Source organism: Acipenser ruthenus, chromosome 10 (assembly GCF_902713425.1).
Source record: "Acipenser ruthenus chromosome 10, fAciRut3.2 maternal haplotype, whole genome shotgun sequence".
NCBI lineage: Eukaryota > Metazoa > Chordata > Actinopteri > Acipenseriformes > Acipenseridae > Acipenser > Acipenser ruthenus.
In genome coordinates, this window is record NC_081198.1 from 22,696,007 (window position 1) to 22,716,494 (window position 20,488).

Genomic DNA, 20,488 nt, shown 5'->3' on the forward strand with positions numbered 1-20,488 from the left:
TCCACAAATTTATTATACAAACAATTTTCCAAATATATAGTCACATACATCAATAATTACAATATAAACAAACCCTTCCACCTTTCTCTTGCTGAATTATACCCCCATTTCAACACATCCCTTTTAACTCTACCCCTTATGTCACTACACACTCTTTCAATTATTACCTCCCCTTTTATCTCTATGTTATTTTTAATCAGTTTATTTCTACATTCCCATAATTCAAACTTAATTAAACTGAGAATTAACCATAACAGCCATTGTTGTTTTGTTTTTGTGGCACTCTTTACAAACCCTTTCAATATTACATCGTATGACAGCTTTGTTCCTGGTACCACCTTGTCTATGATCACTCTAGTTTTATTCCATACTGTTGCTGCAAATGGACATTCCCAAAACACATGTTCCTGTGTTTCTTCCACAAAACATGTTCCCCTAGGACAAAAAGCATTTCTGGTCAGTTTATGTCTGAATAACACCTCCCTTACAGCCTTCCTTTTATGAAGCATCATCCAATTTAAATCTTTTAGGTTATTATCTAGCCCCTTTGGCTGAATATTTCCCCAAGTCTCAGGGGCCACTGAACTGTATTCATTATTATAAAATACTTTCACCGATTCTTTATACAGTTCTTTATGCTCTGTGCAGATCTCTACCTCTTTACAGACTGGATTCTGCTTCAGCCACTTCACCGCATGTTGATAATGTCCTGGTAATTGCTCCGCTCTTGGTCCCATGTTATTTATTTTAACAAAATGTCTCATTGTAAATGAAAACCACAATCTAACAAAAAACTGAAAATTATGTTTAAATTCACCCTGCAAAGCTTTACATAAATTTGCCACAAATAAACAATCTAATTTCACAGGAATGTGAGGAACATCCCTCCCTCCTTTCTCCACAGCCTTATACATCTCCCCTCTCTTGATGTACTCATATTTCCCTCCCCACATAAACTCAAAAATCATACGAATAACACTTCTCCTATATCTTGGAGGCAACGGATATACATAAGCTAGGTACAACAGAGAAGGTAACACGTCTGTTTTTAGAACCAACACCTTCCCCATATAGGTCAGTTTCCTTGCTTTCCACATATTTAACTTTTTATTCATTTTAACAATTTTGTCTGCCCAATTCTTTAAATCACTACCCCTTTGATAGAAATTAACCCCTAATATTTTAATCCCATCTGAAACTATGTTCAACCCCAAAGGTGTTTCCTTCCTGTTTTCCCAAGCTCCCAAGAACATGACATTTGTTTTACTCAAGTTTAACTTTGAACCTGATGCTAAAGAAAACAAGTCCATTAACTGAAATGCTCTCCTTATATCATTATCAGACTCTAAATATAAACTTGTGTCATCTGCATACTGTGCAATTTTTAATTCCACACCCCCACTCCCTGGAATAATTAACCCCTTCACCCCCTTATCTGCCCTCAGTGCTGCAGCGTAAGGTTCCATGAACAATACATAAAGTAAGGGGGATAGCGGACACCCCTGTCTCACCCCCGACCTTTGTTTAATTAGCTTCCCCAAGTGCCCATTCACATTGACTCTACTCACTACATCTTTATACATTATTCCTAACCATTTGATTAAATGACACCCAAAACCTAACCTCTCCAAAATTCTAAATAAAAACTGGTGGTTGACCCTATCAAATGCCTTTTCTTGATCAAGGCTCACTAAAATTAATGGAATATTCCTGTCCTGTACCCACCAAATTACATCTCTAGTCAATTGCAAATTCCATTGCGCTGATCTTCCCACTACCCCACATGTCTGGTCTTTATGTACAATGAAACCCATCACCCCCCTTAACCTATTAGTTACTGTCTTTGCTATTAATTTTATAATCCACATTTAATAAGGTCACAGGCCTCCAGTTTTTCAAATCCTTAATGTCCCCCTTTTTATATAATAAAGAAATAATCCCTTCCTTCATTGATTTTAACAATTCTCCTCTGTCAAACACTTCCTTTATTACCTCTTTAAACACTGGACCAATAATGTCCCAGAAAGCCCAATAAAACTCCCTTGGCAGTCCATCTGACCCCGGCACTTTATTGTTTTTCATCTCATTTACAGCTGCTGTTAACTCGCTCAACTCAATAACCTTCTCCAATTCAATTTTACTCTCTTCTGGCACTCTAGATCCCAAATTATTTAAAAATGTATCTCCTGCTTTATCATCTATTTTCCTTTCTGAAAACAACTCCTCATAAAAATAACTTGCACTATCTACCATAGACTCATTATCCGATACCTCCCTTCCATCTTTATCTCTTAATCCCTCAATCATTCTTTTCTTTTGTTTCTCCCTCATAGGCTTGAAAAACTGATGACAACATTTTTCATTAGTCTCATAAAAGACTAGTTGGCTTCTAAACATGAATTTAGCAGCTCTGTTACTATAAATCGCCTTTAACCTCTCCTTACACAAACTATACTGCTCCCAATCCATATTCCCACCATTATTATCCTTCACCCGCATCTCCTCCAACCTCTTTTGTAAACCCAATATATCTTTCCTTTCCTCAAATGCTTTTGATTTACAATATCCCTGCGCAAACACCTTAACTTTTCGCTTCACATCCTCCCACCAATCAATCCAGGATTTGTAATAAGGTTTCAATTCCACCCACTCATTAAAATATAAAATAAATTGTTCCCTAAACTTTTTCTCTTCTAAAATTTTGCAATTCAATTTCCAATACCCGACACCAAATACTGGCCCGTCTAATATTACCCCTAAAGAAATCATATCATGATCTGAAAACCAAACAGGCAAAACAGAAAAATGTTCTAAAGTCAAATCATTGGTCACAAAGAAATAATCAATTCTACTCTTTGCACCCCTAGAATTTCTCCAGGTAAATCCTGGCTTTCCTTTATTTAACTTTTTAAAAGAATCTATTAAATTAAAATTAGACAAAATCAACCGTAAATCCTTGCAACTAAAATCTTCTGATTGAACTGCATCTAAACAGACATTAAAGTCTCCCCCCACTATTACATGCCTATTTGTCATTAATACATCCCCCAAACCCCAAAATAATTCTTTTCGCTCTTTCCTTGTTGGAGGAGCATATACATTAATTAATCTTAACTTTTGTCCCCTCCCATCCACATCTGCTACTAGTACCCTCCCTGGCACCATAGAAAAAGAATCCTTCACTTCTAACCCTCTATCCTTAAACAAAATCCCCACCCCTGATGAGTGCACACCCCCCACACTACATCTCGATTCCCCCTGATCCCATTCCCTTGAAAACCCCTTTATGTCCCCTTCATCTTTTAAATGTACTTCTTGCAAAAAACAAACTGAAAACTTAATATACTTGAAAGAATTTAACACAGATGCTCTTTTCTGATTATTCCTCAAGCCCCTAACATTAACTGAAATTAAATTAATTGAAGCCATTTATAATTTATATTATTAAAAATAAACCCTTTATTTAAGCTTGGCTTGTAGGTCCTACTCCTTCCTCTTGTATTGCAGGTAAAATAGGTACAGCCAATGTAGTCTCATTAAATTGTTGGAGTTGAGCATTGTCCAGAAATTCCTCAACATTAAAATCACTGCTTTGTAATCCTAAATCCGACCGACATGGGCTCGCTGGTGACAACAAAAAGCTTCTCAGTTCAGAACCTAACTCAGTCCCACTCTCTGTTGATTTACTCCTCAGTTCTGTATCTGAATCTGGCAGATTATGTAAGCCATCAAACCTGTTTCCATGCTCTATCCCCTCCCCTTCCTTTGCTTTCTTCCCTTTTGCTAGCTTTTGTTCAGCTGCCTTCCTCTCATTCCCAGAATCTTTTTTCCTTTTCCCACTTTTCTTGTCCACATCCATCCAGCCCTCCTCCTTGCTTGTTTCTTGGTTCAGCTCCATCTTTTCCTCTAGCATTTCCCTACTCGCCTCAATCTCCTCCCGCTCAGCCTCTTGAACAGTTTGCCGAGCTTCCTCTTGGCCAGGCACTCTGCTTTACTCTGACTGAACCCCACTGCCACTTGAAATCACCTTATCCACAGCCACATTTTCCTCCTGTGCTTCGCTTACATCAGCGGGACCACCCCTTAGCTCTCCCCCATCTTGCTGCTCATTTTCTGGTTCCTTTTCTTGGTCCTCTCTAATCACCTCTGCAAAGGACCTTTTCTTCTGTGGGCATTGTCTAAAGAGATGCTCATCAGATCCACAAATATTACATTTTTTAACAAACGGACAGTCCTTTGTTTCATGTCCCAACTCCTCGCAGTTCCTACAACGAATTTGATTAAAATGCATTTCTGTGTGACCAAAGGACATGCATTTTCGGCAGTATAGCGGTTGGCCAGAATAAAACAAGTAGCCTCTGTTGGGCCCAATAGAAAAGTTTGCCGGAGGGTGCCTATACCCATCGAAACCTTTGGCGTCTTGCCTTAATAGCACTTTGAATTGTCTCTTGCCATTCCAGATTCCCAATAGATCTCTCTGATAAACTGTACTCACTAGTACATCACAGTATTTCCCCAGAAAAGATTCAATATCCCAGTCAGATGCATAAGGATTAAACATGTGGACTGTTATAACTCTGAAATTGCGATTCCATAATGATTCAGCAGCATAATCCTTCACAGGAGCTTTCATTGAGTACACTTTGTATCTATCCCAAAATGTCATAAAAAGATCTTCAGAGTGAAAAGAAAGAAAGAGAGAAAGAAAGAAAGAGAGAAAGAAAAAAAAAAGAAGTAAAACGGCGGGAAAACTTGCATCAACACTGGCACTCTCCCTCCAGCAGGGGTAGACAAAATGCTCACAGGAGAGATCCAGATCTGACATTGACCAACGTTAGAGAAAGGTGTGCACCGTTCCCGGAGGTACTGCAATACCGGGCCGATGCGTGGAGTGGACGGAGCAAGCCCCTGTTCCATCTCCTGATTCCAAAAATCAATTTAATATATGGTCCCCTGATAGGGGACGTATCAGATATTAAACTGATAAGAACAGATACTACACTTGATCTTAGCCAAAAGGCCGAGAAGCGATGGCGACTTGGCCCTTGCCCGGGGCCACCCAGCCCGGACGGCACAGGGGGATTCAAAGGTGGGTTCAAAATTCCAAGCACAAGCAGACCCCCAAAAAACGGGCTGCTGCTTCCAGAGGGGAAATGTGCAATTTAAGCAGGAGAAAAAAAAAAAAGCAAAAACACACACATAACACCAAAAACAAAACATAAACTGGCGGAGTGCGTCTTACAAATAGTCATGCCAAGCTGCTATGCTGTGCAAGGTGCCTTGGGTAACTACAACTGTGCCTCGCTGGCTGGCTGGCTTGCTAAGAAGGTCCTGGCATAGGGACATTTTCCACCACACTTGTCTGGTTAGCTGCATGCTCCCAGGAAACAAACTGCTGCTGTCTACATCATCACCACATGTGAATAAAAGAAAGAAAGAAAGCAAGAAAGAAAGAGAAAGAGAGAAAGAAAGAAAGAGAGAAAGAAAAAAAAAGAAGGAAAACGGCGGGAAAACTTGCATCAACACTGGCACTCTCCCTCCAGCAGGGGTAGACAAAATGCTCACAGGAGAGATCCAGATCTGACTTTGACCAACGTTAGAGAAAGGTGTGCACCGTTCCCGGAGGTACTGCAATACCGGGCCGATGCGTGGAGTGGACGGAGCAAGCCCCTGTTCCATCTCCCGATTCCAAAAATCAATTTAATATATGGTCCCCTGATAGGGGACGTATCAGATATTAAACTGATAAGAACAGATACTACACTTGATCTTAGCCAAAATACTCTTTTATTGAGATTTTACATTTTTTTACATTTACACCCATTCGTTTTTTTCATTCATTTTACATTTCTTTTAAAGATGACATTCATGCATACAGACATACATTTTGTTTTAAAAGCATTTAAAACACATTTAAAAACACCAAGACAATTGTGCTTTGTACATGGTTAAAACAGACACAGATTAAAATCAACATGAAAAAAACCTGTGCTGCTTTAAAAGTGACTGGAAAAAAAGAACCATCTATAAAAAACCAGTGCTTGTGAGGGCCGGGGAGTGCTCTCTAAAAAGGTTCAAAAGTGAACATAAAACTATATTACTAAAACAGGGACAGGGGAAAAGGGACAGTGTGTAAAACAGTGCGTTAAAATTCTAAAATTTTAAAACACTTAAAATGTAACTTTTAATAGTTGACGTTAAAAATCTTTTAGATACATAAAACAAAACAAAACAAAATCAAATAAAACATTCAAAATAAATCAAATTAAAATCCATAAAACTGAAACAAAGAGACTACATAAAACCAGGGCACCGTTCAAAAAACGGTCATGCCAGCTAAAAAGGGCGGAATGCTGGCATGACAAAATAAATAAAGGCTTAACGGTGCCCCGTAGTCCCGCTCCTAGGAGCTAGCGGTTCCAGTTTTTCCCCTCATTCCATCTTCACGTCCTGAAGTCCGGCGATCCTCCACTCCGCGCAGGCCTTGTCCTTCCCGAGGGTCCGGATGTCCAGAATTACAAAGTCCTTGATAAGAGTTTGTGCCCTTCTGGTCGTGGTGATAGTGTCTAGCTCCTGCTTGTGATAGACACAGACGTTACGGCCTTCCCACAGGATCTGCTTGACAACATTGATGACACGCCAAATGCACTTAGCTGTGCTGGTAGTGATTCCTCCCGCAGGCCCATAGAGCACAGTCTCAGCGGTCATCTTGGCAGTGTCAGCAAACCTGTTTAGGAAGACAGAGACAGAGAGCCAGACACTGCCAGCCACATCACACTCCCAGAAGATATGGGCTGGTGTTTCTCTCTTGCGGCACTTTGCATAGGGGCATGTTTCTACTTGGGCTAGTCCCCTCCTGAACATGAACGCTCGAGTGGGGAGTGCACTGTGGACGGTGTTCCATGCTATATCCTTCTGGACATTACTGAGGCAGCTGTGAGACACATTCTCCCAGATTTTTTGGCTTTGGGTGAGGGAGAAAGTAGCTACTTTTTCAATTTCCTTGGAACCGGCAAGATATTTAGTTACAGCCTTGTATTCCCAGGAGGCCAGTTTTGCTTTATCTAAGCCCAATTTATATATTGTGTCCCTTAAGGTTCTATAATACAATGGGGGGTCCCAGGAGTACGGCACGGTGTTATCAATAGTGCAGAGGCCCAAGGCCCTGAGACAGGTGGCAAAATAGAAACGATTCATGTAACATACCTTCCTGTCCAGGGCCTGGATGTTCTTGATAGTTTGCGTGAGCCCCTGCACTCGGGTGAGCTGCACAATGTCCGGGACCCCCTTACCTCCCTTCTTGTCGGCTTTACTCAGGGTGGCTCGCTTTACCCTCTCCATCTTGCTGCCCCAGATAAAGCGGTGGATAATGCAGTCCACCACTTTTTTGGTGGTCCTGTCTGGGGGAAAGACTTTTCCTACATAAGAGAGGATGGGGAACAGTATAGACTTGGTTATTAATACTCTACCCGTCATTGTTAAGGATCTTGTGCTCCATCCGCCAATCTTTTTACGGACCTGGTTAATGGCCGCCGTCCAGCTCTGGGCCCCTGAGCTATTGTTCTCGAAAATGAGGCCCAGAATCTTGATTTTGTCCTTTTTGACAGGGTACATGTCCGACAGTTCCCTATCTACCTGCCCATTTTTAGACACGTAGACTTCGCTCTTGGACTTATTAATCACTGCCCCGGTCGCCGTGCAGTACTTCTCAAGGATATTACTAATCCGAGGTACCGACGATGTGTTGGTGCAAATGAGTGACACATCGTCCATATATGCTGTTGTTTTGACCTGGACCCCGTTGGATCCAGGCAGCTGGAAACCAGTTATATTGGTATCCCTACGAATTGCCTGCAGGAGGGGTTCAATGCACACGACATATAGCAGTGGGGATAGTGGGCAACCCTGTCTGACCCCTGACTGGATAGATATTTTACCAGTCAGGTGCCTGTTCACCAAGACTCGGGTACTAATATTTGTATAGATGGTTTTAACCCACCCCCTAAGTCCAGGAGCGAATTTCATCTGGTCCATCACTTTGTACATATATTCATGGCTTACCCTATCGAACGCCTTCTCCTGGTCAAGGTTGAACAGGCAGAGGGGATGGTTCCATTCTCTGGTCGGGGCCAATGACCAAAGGGAGGTGTACTTGTAGCCGGAGCATCAGAGCTTTGGCTAGTATCTTGTAATCCACGCAAAGGAGGCTGATTGGGCGCCAATTCCGTAGATCTTTAACTTCCCCTTTCTTATGAAGGAGAGTAATTACACTCTCCCGCATAGAAGGGCCCAACCGCTTCTCCCTGTAGACCGCTCTGTAGACCTCCGCTAAATGGACTTTTAGCGTGTCCCAAAAAAGATGGTAATACTCACCCGGGATGCCATCTGGACCTGGCGTCTTACCGGTGTTCATGGTCTTAACCGCCTGGGTGAGCTCCTCCAGCGTGAGTTCTGGGTCCTTCTCCTCCTCCTCGTCGTCCCGCACTGAGTCAGGCTCCAACTGGCTCAGGAACCACTCTATCAGGGTGTCATCTGTAGCTTTGATGTTATACAGGTCCCTATAGAAGTTCTCTACCACTTTTTTCACTCCCTCACTATCCTCTACTATCCTCCCCCTGCTGTCGAGCATGGAGGACATCAAGTGCCGCTTCTCCCTCGTTTTCTGGAAGAAGAAGCGAGTACACTTTTCGTCTTCCTCCATTTTTTGCACCTTTGCATTGTGCATGACCTTTCGTTGTTCCTCCCTACAAAGCACTGAAAGATCTAGCTTGGTCTGGGCTATCTCGTCGCTTACAGGGAACCCCCGAAGCTGAAGCAGGCTCAGACGCTGGAGGGCAGCATTCAGGTGTTTATATTTGGCCCTCCTTTCTTTTGCTTTCCTCTTGCCTGCTGCTATGAAATAACCCTTAGTTCTGATTTTGACCATCTCCCACCACTCTATAGGGGAGTTGAATAGGTCACGCAAAGTGGTCCACTCAACAAGCCTGCTCTTATAGGCTGCAGCTATGGAGGGGTCATCGAGTAAGGAGGTGTTTAATTTCCAGACCCCTGACCCCATCTGGGAGGTCTGAGGGACCTGCAATGTTACCTGCAGGAGCCTATGGTCAGAGAAGAAGACGGCCTGGGTGTCTACTGCCGTCTTCGTAAGGGAGCTGGTATGCAGGACGAGATCTATACGGGAGAAGGAGGTCCCAGATGAGCTCACCCAGGTAAAGGGAGGCACCAGGTCCTTACCTGCATCACACAGGGAGAAATCAGATATTACGGAGGACACAACTCTACTAGAGCGGTCGTTGCGTGGCCTGCTCCGGTCTACGTCCCTCAGAGCACAATTGAAGTCACCTGACACGATGACGGGTACGTTCCCCAGCAGGAGTGGACGCAGCTGTGGAAAAAATTGAACTCTTTCGTTTTGGTTAGTGGGTGCGTAGACATTGACCAGTCTGAGGGGAGTGTTGTTGTATGTCACATCCACGCTCAGAATTCTACCAGGTTCTACCTCCCTGCTGCTGCGGGAGGTAATAAATGGGTTTTTAAACAGGATACCTACTCCGTCGGCTCTGGCTATGTTGGAGCCCGACCAGAAGGAGTCCCCCAGGGTCCAACTCTCCTTCAGGTCCCTATAATCAGGGCTCGACGAAATACCACACTCCTGCAGAAAGATGAGATCTGCTTTCAAGTTAGCTAGATAGTTTAGTACATCAAATCTTTTTTGTGTCTCCCTGATGCTCCTGACATTAACAGACACACATATCAGGGCCATCAGGGTAGCTAACAAGAAAAGGAGTCGCTGCGTCCACCCCATAGCGACTATGATTGGGAGGTTGGGACACTCTTCCTACTCTTAGCTCTACGCTTGCTTCGAGGGGGCTTGGGCTTATTTGCAACTCCCATCACCCCTGAGAAGGTACTCACTGCTGCCTCGTCCAAGAAGGCACCGTCTTTATATGCACAGTACGTGGAGTTGTTTGGGCTATTCAACTCCCCACAAGGTAAGTCTGGTGGAACTTGCTCAGGGCCCCTCGGAACGTGTGGGTCAGCTTTGTCCTGGGGGGGGTTATGACAGACAGCATTCTTTGGCTGTTACCGTCTGCTGAATTGGAGCTGTTAGCAGACTTCTGGCTTACCGCGTCCAGGGGTATTCCCATGTCCTCCAGTGCTGTATCTAGGAGGACCTCTAGGGGGCCCCTGGTTTTGCCCATACAAGGGAGGGGGTCAAGGATGCTTTGAAGGGAGGCCCTTCGCTTGAAGAGGGTCATTGCTACCGAGGTACTGCTGGTCAGGGAAGGTGTTGACCCCGACCTCTCCCTCGGTGCATTAGTGAACACCTCTTCTGCGAGGTGTGCTAGGGTTTGTGCCAACGACTGGGAAGGCTGGCTGGGGATGCCCTGGCTGGCTGCTACCTGCCCACTAGGCGGCAGTGTAGCCGTCCCACTCGCCTCCGTCTCTGCCTGCGAGGGCAAGACTGGGGACTTTGTGTGGACATTATCTGGTTTTGGATCTATGGGGGCCACCTGCAACTTGCTGTCTTTGATCTTGATCTTCTTTCTTTTCCCCCCCTCGTCTCTACCCTTTCTTTTCCCCACCCTCTGCTGGTTCTTCACTCCCTTCCCCTCCTTCTCACTCTCACTTTCACTGTCGCTTTCGCTTTCCTCCCCCACGGACTCAATCCTTATGGCGTCATAACGAGAGCCGAGGGGGAGTGCTGGCGCTGAGAGGGCCCTACTCAGGGGGGGGCCGCTGCTGGGTCCGGGCTCCCTCCCTGCCTCGTGTTCTGTATCAGAGGAGCTACTGGAGGAGCTAGTGGAGTAGCTGTTGTACTCTCTCTCTGGGCTGGGGGAAGGGGTCCTCGTAAAACGGGACATGTCTCGGGGGCGGGGGAGTGAGGGGGGTGCTGGTGATGATGGTGGTGCTGGAGTCTGGGTTTTGGATACTGTTGGTGGTGATGTGGACTGATCTTTGTTACTTGCTCCCTCTTCCTGCTCAGGCCTAGGCTTGTTCGTATTTGCCTTGCTGGCTCTGGCCATGTTGGCATAGGAAGAGGGGCAGTCCTTAAACAGGTGCCCCTTCTTTCCACACAAATTGCACTGCCTCTCTTCTCTGCAGTGGCTGGTCTCGTGGGGGGCGCCGCAGTTCCTGCACTTGACTACAGTACATGCGGCCGCCAGGTGTCCTAATTCCCCACATTTCCTGCAGAGTTTTGGCATCCCATTATAGAATACCAGCCCTCTGTTGGGCCCTAACACTATGGAGTTTGGAATGTGGCAGACGCCTCCAATGCCCGATGGATCGACATTGAGGCGTACCAGCCACTTTCTGGCTCCTGTCCAAACCCCATCTTCGTCAGTAATTTTCCTCCCTTCTGATGACACCCTCCCATAGCGGTTAAGCCATGTTGTAATATCATAGTCGCTAACAGCCTCATTGAAAAATTGGACAGTAACAACTTTCATTTCTCTGTCTGTCAGTGCATCCACACAAAATTCTTTGTATGGAGCGAGATATTTATTCTCCCCCCAAAAGGACCACATTTCTTGTAACTTTTGGGGGTTCCTAAAACTGACCTCAAACACTTCCTTAAGCCCTGGCAATTTCACCAAACAATTCAAGTCAGAAGGGGAAAAACCCATACCCCTCTGAAGAATGGTCCGGCTGAACTCCAGTCTCGTCAGTCCTGGTTCCGTTTCCTCTTGCTGGGTCCTTGTGAAGCGCACCGCATTGTGCCTCCTAGTCTCCTGGGTTGGCCGGAACGCCATCCTTCAGCTGGCTCCTCCGATTGGGGTGGGAGAAGCCTCTGGACGTCCGGGTTGTCTCTCTCTACGGAAAAGAAACAACGTAAGCAGCAAATCTGGGCAGTTGAAGGAACTATTACTTTAGTCCCTGAGGAGATGGTCGCCTCGCAAGAGGGACCCCCTCCCCAGGTGAACGGTGTCCTTCCCTGGCAGAGTAGGGGGCGCTGCTTGGCACCGAGACCACGTAGGAAGAATCGTGGCTGTGACGCCTCCTCGGGGTCCGGGGCCGCCCTCTGCTCCTCCCAGATGGCGCCCTCTGCTGGGCGCCTGCTGCTCTCTCGGTCTGGATCTCGATTACAATCAAGGGCTGGGGATGAGGTCATCTAGGTCATCAAAGGGTCCTCAAAGGTCGTCTGGATGGTAGGTCCTCCTTCTCTCTAACTCCAGGAACGTCTGGAAAAGCCGGAACCGCCTGAAAAAGAAAAAAACTGGAACCGCCTGAAAAAGAAAAAACTGCTCTCAACAGTCAACAAAATCTTGAAAGACCCTCGGCCTGGATTGGGCAAGCCAAAACCAGACTGAGCATTAGTCTTCCAAAAAGTTGCCGAGCTGAAGAAAGCCAGTCAAAAATAAAAAAAATTCTGTTCCTCCTCACCCGAACAAACCTCTCACAGACCCTCGGAGGGAGCGGGCAATGCCACTACCCTCTAAGCCTTAGTCTTAGAAAGATTTATTCGAACTGAAGAGAAGCCAGAGTATATGGCTGGCTAAGAAGGACCTGGCATAGGGACATGTTCCACCACACTTGTCTGGTTAGCTGCATGCTCCCAGGAAACAAACTGCTGCTGTCTACATCATCACCACATGTGAATAAAAGAAAGAAAGAAAGCAAGAAAGAAAGAGAAAGAAATAGAGAAAGAAAGAAAGAGAGAAAGAAAGAAAGAGAGAAAGAAAAATAAAAGAAGTAAAACGGCGGGAAAACTTGCATCAACACTGGCACTCTCCCTCCAGCAGGGGTAGACAAAATGCTCACAGGAGAGATCCAGATCTGACTTTGACCAACGTTAGAGAAAGGTGTGCACCGTTCCCGGAGGTACTGCAATACCGGGCCGATGCGTGGAGTGGACGGAGCAAGCCCCTGTTCCATCTCCCGATTCCAAAAATCAATTTAATATATGGTCCCCTGATACTCTTTTATTGAGATTTTACATTTTTTTACATTTACACCCATTCGTTTTTTTCATTCATTTTACATTTCTTTTAAAGATGACATTCATGCATACAGACATACATTTTGTTTTAAAAGCATTTAAAATACATTTAAAAACACCAAGACAATTGTGCTTTGTACATGGTTAAAACAGACACAGATTAAAATCAACATGAAAAAAACCTGTGCTGTTTTAAAAGTGACTGGAAAAAAAGAACCATCTATAAAAAACCAGTGCTTGTGAGGGCCGGGGAGTGCTCTCTAAAAGGTTCAAAAGTGAACATAAAACTAGATCTAAAACAGGGACAGGGGAAAAGGGACAGTGTATAAAACAGTGACTTAAAATTCTAAAATTTTAAAACACTTAAAATGTAACTTTTAATAGTTTACATTAAAAATCTTAAAGATACATAAAACAAAACAAAACAAAATCAAATAAAACATTCAACGTAAATCAAATAAAAGTCCATAAAACTGAAACAAAAGACTACATAAAACCAGGGCACCGTTGAAAAACGGTCATGCCAGCTAAAAAGGGCGGAATGCTGGCATGACAAAATAAATAAAAGGCTTAGCGGTGCCCCGTAGTCCCGCTCCTAGGAGCTAGCGGTTCCAGTTTTTTCCTTTATTCCATCTTCACGTCCTGAAGTCCGGCGATCCTCCACTCCGCGCAGGCCTTGTCCTTCCCGAGGGTCCGGATGTCCAGAATTACAAAGTCCTTGATAAGAGTTTGTGCCCTTCTGGTCGTGGTGATAGTGTCTAGCTCCTGCTTGTGATAGACACAGACGTTACGGCCCTCCCACAGGATCTGCTTGACAACATTGATGACACGCCAAACGCACTTAGCTGTGCTGGTAGTGATTCCTCCCGCAGGCCCATAGAGCACAGTCTCAGCGGTCATCTTGGCCGTGTCAGCAAACCTGTTTAGGAAGACAGAGACAGAGAGCCAGACACTGCCAGCCACATCACACTCCCAGAAGATATGGGCTGGTGTTTCTCTCTTGCGGCACTTTGCATAGGGGCATGTTTCTACTTGGGCTAGTCCCCTCCTGAACATGAACGCTCGAGTGGGGAGTGCACTGTGGACGGTGTTCCATGCTATATCCTTCTGGACATTACTGAGGCAGCTGTGAGACACATTCTCCCAGATTTTTTGGCTTTGGGTGAGGGAGAAAGTAGCTACTTTTTCAATTTCCTGGGAACCGGCAAGATATTTAGTTACAGCCTTGTATTCCCAGGAGGCCAATTTTGCTTTATCTAAGCCCAATTTATATATAGTGTCCCTTAAGGTTCTATAATACAATGGGGGGTCCCAGGAGTACGGCACGGTGTTATCAATAGTGCAGAGGCCCAAGGCCCTGAGACAGGTGGCAAAATAGAAACGATTCATGTAACATACCTTCCTGTCCAGGGCCTGGATGTTCTGGATAGTTTGCGTGAGCCCCTGCACTCGGGTGAGCTGCACAACGTCCGGGACCCCCTTACCTCCCTTCTTGTCGGCTTTACTCAGGGTGGCTCGCTTTACCCTCTCCATCTTGCTGCCCCAGATAAAGCGGTGGATAATGCGGTCCACCACTTTTTTGGTGGTCCTGTCTGGGGGAAAGATTTTTCCTACATAAGAGAGGATGGGGAACAGTATAGACTTGGTTATTAATACTCTACCCGTCATTGTTAAGGATCTTGTGCTCCATCCGCCAATCTTTTTACGGACCTGGTTAATGGCCGCCGTCCAGCTCTGGCCCCCGAGCTATTGTTCTCGAAAATGAGGCCCAGAATCTTGATTTTGTATTTTTTGACAGGGTACATGTCCGACAGTTCCCTATCTACCTGCCAATTTTTAGACACGTAGACTTCGCTCTTGGACTTATTAATCACTGCCCCGGTCGCCGTGCAGTACTTCTCAAGGATATTACTAATCCGAGGTACCGACGATGTGTTGGTGCAAATGAGTGACACATCGTCCATATATGCTGTTGTTTTGACCTGGACCCCGTTGGATCCAGGCAGCTCGAAACCAGTTATATTGGTATCCCTACGAATTGCCTGCAGGAGGGGTTCAATGCACACGACATATAGCAGTGGGGATAGTGGGCAACCCTGTCTGACCCCTGACTGGATAGATATTTTACCAGTCAGGTGTCTGTTCACCAAGACTCGGGTACTAATATTTGTATAGATGGTTTTAACCCACCCCCTAAGTCCAGGAGCGAATTTCATCTGGTCCATCACTTTGTACATATATTCATGGCTTACCCTATCGAACGCCTTCTCCTGGTCAAGGTTGAACAGGCAGAGGGGATGGTTCCGTTCTCTAGAATAAGCCAGAATGTCCCTTGTTAACATTAAAATATCCGTGATGGACCTCCCTGGGACGCCACAAGCCTGGTCGGGGCCAATGACCAAAGGGAGGTGTACTTGTAGCCGGAGCATCAGAGCTTTGGCTAGTATCTTGTAATCCACGCAAAGGAGGCTGATTGGGCGCAATTCCGTAGATCTTTAACTTCCCCTTTCTTATGAAGGAGAGGTATTACACTCTCCCGCATAGAAGGGCCCAACCGCTTCTCCCTGTATACCGCTCTGTAGACCTCCGCTAAATGGACTTTTAGCGTGTCCCAAAAAAGATGGTAATACTCACCCGGGATGCCATCTGGACCTGGCGTCTTACCGGTGTTCATGGTCTTAACCGCCTGGGTGAGCTCCTCCAGCGTGAGTTCTGGGTCCTTCTCCTCCTCCTCCTCCTCGTCCCGCACTGAGTCAGGCTCCAACTGGCTCAGGAACCACTCTATCAGGGTGTCATCTGTAGCTTTGATGTTATACAGGTCCCTATAGAAGTTCTCTACCACTTTTTTCACTCCCTCACTATCCTCTACTATCCTCCCCCTGCTGTCGAGCATGGAGGACATCAAGTGCCGCTTCTCCCTCGTTTTCTGGAAGAAGAAGCGAGTACACTTTTCGTCTTCCTCCATTTTTTGCACCTTTGCATTGTGCATGACCTTTCGTTGTTCCTCCCTACAAAGCACTGAAAGATCTAGCTTGGTCTGGGCTATCTCGTCGCTTACAGGGAACCCCCGAAGCTGAAGCAGGCTCAGACGCTGGAGGGCAGCATTCAGGTGTTTATATTTGGCCCTCCTTTCTTTTGCTTTCCTCTTGCCTGCTGCTATGAAATAACCCTTAGTTCTGATTTTGACCATCTCCCACCACTCTATAGGGGAGTTGAATAGGTCACGCAAAGTGGTCCACTCAACAAGCCTGCTCTTATAGGCTGCAGCTATGGAGGGGTCATCGAGTAAGGAGGTGTTTAATTTCCAGACCCCTGACCCCATCTGGGAGGTCTGAGGGACCTGCAATGTTACCTGCAGGAGCCTATGGTCAGAGAAGAAGACGGCCTGGGTGTCTACTGCCGTCTTCGTAAGGGAGCTGGTATGCAGGACGACATCTATACGGGAGAAGGAGGTCCCAGATGAGCTCACCCAGGTAAAGGGAGGCACCAGGTCCTTACCTGCATCACACAGGGAGAAATCAGATATTACGGAGGACACAACTCTACTAGAGCGGTCGTTGCGTGGCCTGCTCCGGTCTACGTCCCTCAGAGCACAATTGAAGTCACCTGACACGATGACGGGTACGTTCCCCAGCAGGAGTGGACGCAGCTGTGGAAAAAATTGAACTCTTTCGTTTTGGTTAGTGGGTGCGTAGACATTGACCAGTCTGAGGGGAGTGTTGTTGTATGTCACATCCACGCTCAGAATTCTACCAGGTTCTACCTCCCTGCTGCTGCGGGAGGTAATAAATGGGTTTTTAAACAGGATACCTACTCCGTCGGCTCTGGCTATGTTGGAGCCCGACCAGAAGGAGTCCCCCAGGGTCCAACTCTCCTTCAGGTCCCTATAATCAGGGCTCGACGAAATACCACACTCCTGCAGAAAGATGAGATCTGCTTTCAAGTTAGCTAGATAGTTTAGTACATCAAATCTTTTTTGTGTCTCCCTGATGCTCCTGACATTAACAGACACACATATCAGGGCCATCAGGGTAGCTAACAAGAAAAGGAGTCGCTGCGTCCACCCCATAGCGACTATGATTGGGAGGTTGGGACACTCTTCCTACTCTTAGCTCTACGCTTGCTTCGAGGGGGCTTGGGCTTATTTGCAACTCCCATCACCCCTGAGAAGGTACTCACTGCTGCCTCGTCCAAGAAGGCACCGTCTTTATATGCACAGTACGTGGAGTTGTTTGGGCTATTCAACTCCCCACAAGGTAAGTCTGGTGGAACTTGCTCAGGGCCCCTCGGAACGTGTGGGTCAGCTTTGTCCTGGGGGGGGTTATGACAGACAGCATTCTTTGGCTGTTACCGTCTGCTGAATTGGAGCTGTTAGCAGACTTCTGGCTTACCGCGTCCAGGGGTATTCCCATGTCCTCCAGTGCTGTATCTAGGAGGACCTCTAGGGGGCCCCTGGTTTTGCCCATACAAGGGAGGGGGTCAAGGATGCTTTGAAGGGAGGCCCTTCGCTTGAAGAGGGTCATTGCTACCGAGGTACTGCTGGTCAGGGAAGGTGTTGACCCCGACCTCTCCCTCGGTGCATTAGTGAACACCTCTTCTGCGAGGTGTGCTAGGGTTTGTGCCAACGACTGGGAAGGCTGGCTGGGGATGCCCTGGCTGGCTGCTACCTGCCCACTAGGCGGCAGTGTAGCCGTCCCACTCGCCTCCGTCTCTGCCTGCGAGGGCAAGACTGGGGACTTTGTGTGGACATTATCTGGTTTTGGATCTATGGGGGCCACCTGCAACTTGCTGTCTTTGATCTTGATCTTCTTTCTTTTCCCCCCCTCGTCTCTACCCTTTCTTTTCCCCACCCTCTGCTGGTTCTTCACTCCCTTCCCCTCCTTCTCACTCTCACTTTCACTGTCGCTTTCGCTTTCCTCCCCCACGGACTCAATCCTTATGGCGTCATAACGAGAGCCGAGGGGGAGTGCTGGCGCTGAGAGGGCCCTACTCAGGGGGGGGCCGCTGCTGGGTCCGGGCTCCCTCCCTGCCTCGTGTTCTGTATCAGAGGAGCTACTGGAGGAGCTAGTGGAGTAGCTGTTGTACTCTCTCTCTGGGCTGGGGGAAGGGGTCCTCGTAAAACGGGACATGTCTCGGGCGCGGGGGAGTGAGGGGGGTGCTGGTGATGATGGTGGTGCTGGAGTCTGGGTTTTGGATACTGTTGGTGGTGATGTGGACTGATCTTTGTTACTTGCTCCCTCTTCCTGCTCAGGCCTAGGCTTGTTCGTATTTGCCTTGCTGGCTCTGGCCATGTTGGCATAGGAAGAGGGGCAGTCCTTAAACAGGTGCCCCTTCTTTCCACACAAATTGCACTGCCTCTCTTCTCTGCAGTGGCTGGTCTCGTGGGGGGCGCCGCAGTTCCTGCACTTGACTACAGTACATGCGGCCGCCAGGTGTCCTAATTCCCCACATTTCCTGCAGAGTTTTGGCATCCCATTATAGAATACCAGCCCTCTGTTGGGCCCTAACACTATGGAGTTTGGAATGTGGCAGACGCCTCCAATGCCCGATGGATCGACATTGAGGCGTACCAGCCACTTTCTGGCTCCTGTCCAAACCCCATCTTCGTCAGTAATTTTCCTCCCTTCTGATGACACCCTCCCATAGCGGTTAAGCCATGTTGTAATATCATAGTCGCTAACAGCCTCATTGAAAAATTGGACAGTAACAACTTTCATTTCTCTGTCTGTCAGTGCATCCACACAAAATTCTTTGTATGGAGCGAGATATTTATTCTCCCCCCAAAAGGACCACATTTCTTGTAACTTTTGGGGGTTCCTAAAACTGACCTCAAACACTTCCTTAAGCCCTGGCAATTTCACCAAACAATTCAAGTCAGAAGGGGAAAAACCCATACCCCTCTGAAGAATGGTCCGGCTGAACTCCAGTCTCGTCAGTCCTGGTTCCGTTTCCTCTTGCTGGGTCCTTGTGAAGCGCACCGCATTGTGCCTCCTAGTCTCCTGGGTTGGCCGGAACGCCATCCTTCAGCTGGCTCCTCCGATTGGGGTGGGAGAAGCCTCTGGACGTCCGGGTTGTCTCTCTCTACGGAAAAGAAACAACGTAAGCAGCAAATCTGGGCAGTTGAAGGAACTATTACTTTAGTCCCTGAGGAGATGGTCGCCTCGCAAGAGGGACCCCCTCCCCAGGTGAACGGTGTCCTTCCCTGGCAGAGTAGGGGGCGCTGCTTGGCACCGAGACCACGTAGGAAGAATCGTGGCTGTGACGCCTCCTCGGGGTCCGGGGCCGCCCTCTGCTCCTCCCAGATGGCGCCCTCTGCTGGGCGCCTGCTGCTCTCTCGGTCTGGATCTCGATTACAATCAAGGGCTGGGGATGAGGTCATCTAGGTCATCAAAGGGTCCTCAAAGGTCGTCTGGATGGTAGGTCCTCCTTCTCTCTAACTCCAGGAACGTCTGGAAAAGCCGGAACCGCCTGAAAAAGAAAAAAACTGGAACCGCCTGAAAAAGAAAAAACTGCTCTCAACAGTCAACAAAATCTTGAAAGACCCTCGGCCTGGATTGGGCAAGCCAAAACCAGACTGAGCATTAGTCTTCCAAAAAGTTGCCGAGCTGAAGAAAGCCAGTCAAAAATAAAAAAAATTCTGTTCCTCCTCACCCGAACAAACCTCTCACAGACCCTCGGAGGGAGCGGGCAATGCCACTACCCTCTAAGCCTTAGTCTTAGAAAGATTTATTCGAACTGAAGAGAAGCCAGAGTATATGGCTGGCTAAGAAGGACCTGGCATAGGGACATGTTCCACCACACTTGTCTGGTTAGCTGCATGCTCCCAGGAAACAAACTGCTGCTGTCTACATCATCACCACATGTGAATAAAAGAAAGAAAGAAAGCAAGAAAGAAAGAGAAAGAAATAGAGAAAGAAAGAAAGAGAGAAAGAAAGAAAGAGAGAAAGAAAAATAAAAGAAGTAAAACGGCGGGAAAACTTGCATCAACACTGGCACTCTCCCTCCAGCAGGGGTAGACAAAATGCTCACAGGAGAGATCCAGATCTGACTTTGACCAACGTTAGAGAAAGGTGTGCACCGTTCCCGGAGGTACTGCAATACCGGGCCGATGCGTGGAGTGGACGGAGCAAGCCCCTGTTCCATCTCCCGATTCCAAAAATCAATTTAATATATGGTCCCCTGATACTCTTTTATTGAGATTTTACATTTTTTTACATTTACACCCATTCGTTTTTTTCATTCATTTTACATTTCTTTTAAAGATGACATTCATGCATACAGACATACATTTTGTTTTAAAAGCATTTAAAATACATTTAAAAACACCAAGACAATTGTGCTTTGTACATGGTTAAAACAGACACAGATTAAAATCAACATGAAAAAAACCTGTGCTGTTTTAAAAGTGACTGGAAAAAAAGAACCATCTATAAAAAACCAGTGCTTGTGAGGGCCGGGGAGTGCTCTCTAAAAGGTTCAAAAGTGAACATAAAACTAGATCTAAAACAGGGACAGGGGAAAAGGGACAGTGTATAAAACAGTGAC

General features: G+C 46.6%; 2 non-coding genes and 2 pseudogenes across 2 annotated transcripts; all 4 read right to left on the reverse strand.

Annotated features, from left to right (window-relative positions):
- Nucleotides 1-4,841: 4,841 nt before the first annotated feature.
- Nucleotides 4,842-5,032, reverse strand: LOC131739073 (U2 spliceosomal RNA). The gene has a single exon (XR_009330239.1). It is a non-coding gene; the product is annotated as a U2 spliceosomal RNA (small nuclear RNA).
- A 571-nt stretch (nt 5,033-5,603) lies between these two features.
- On the reverse strand, nt 5,604-5,786 carry LOC131738364 (U2 spliceosomal RNA). Its single transcript, XR_009329925.1, has one exon. It is a non-coding gene; the product is annotated as a U2 spliceosomal RNA (small nuclear RNA).
- A 7,017-nt stretch (nt 5,787-12,803) lies between these two features.
- LOC131738835 (U2 spliceosomal RNA) lies at nt 12,804-12,936 on the reverse strand (annotated as a pseudogene).
- Nucleotides 12,937-20,010: 7,074 nt separating this feature from the next.
- On the reverse strand, nt 20,011-20,143 carry LOC131738836 (U2 spliceosomal RNA; annotated as a pseudogene).
- Between the last annotated feature and the right edge of the window lie 345 nt (nt 20,144-20,488).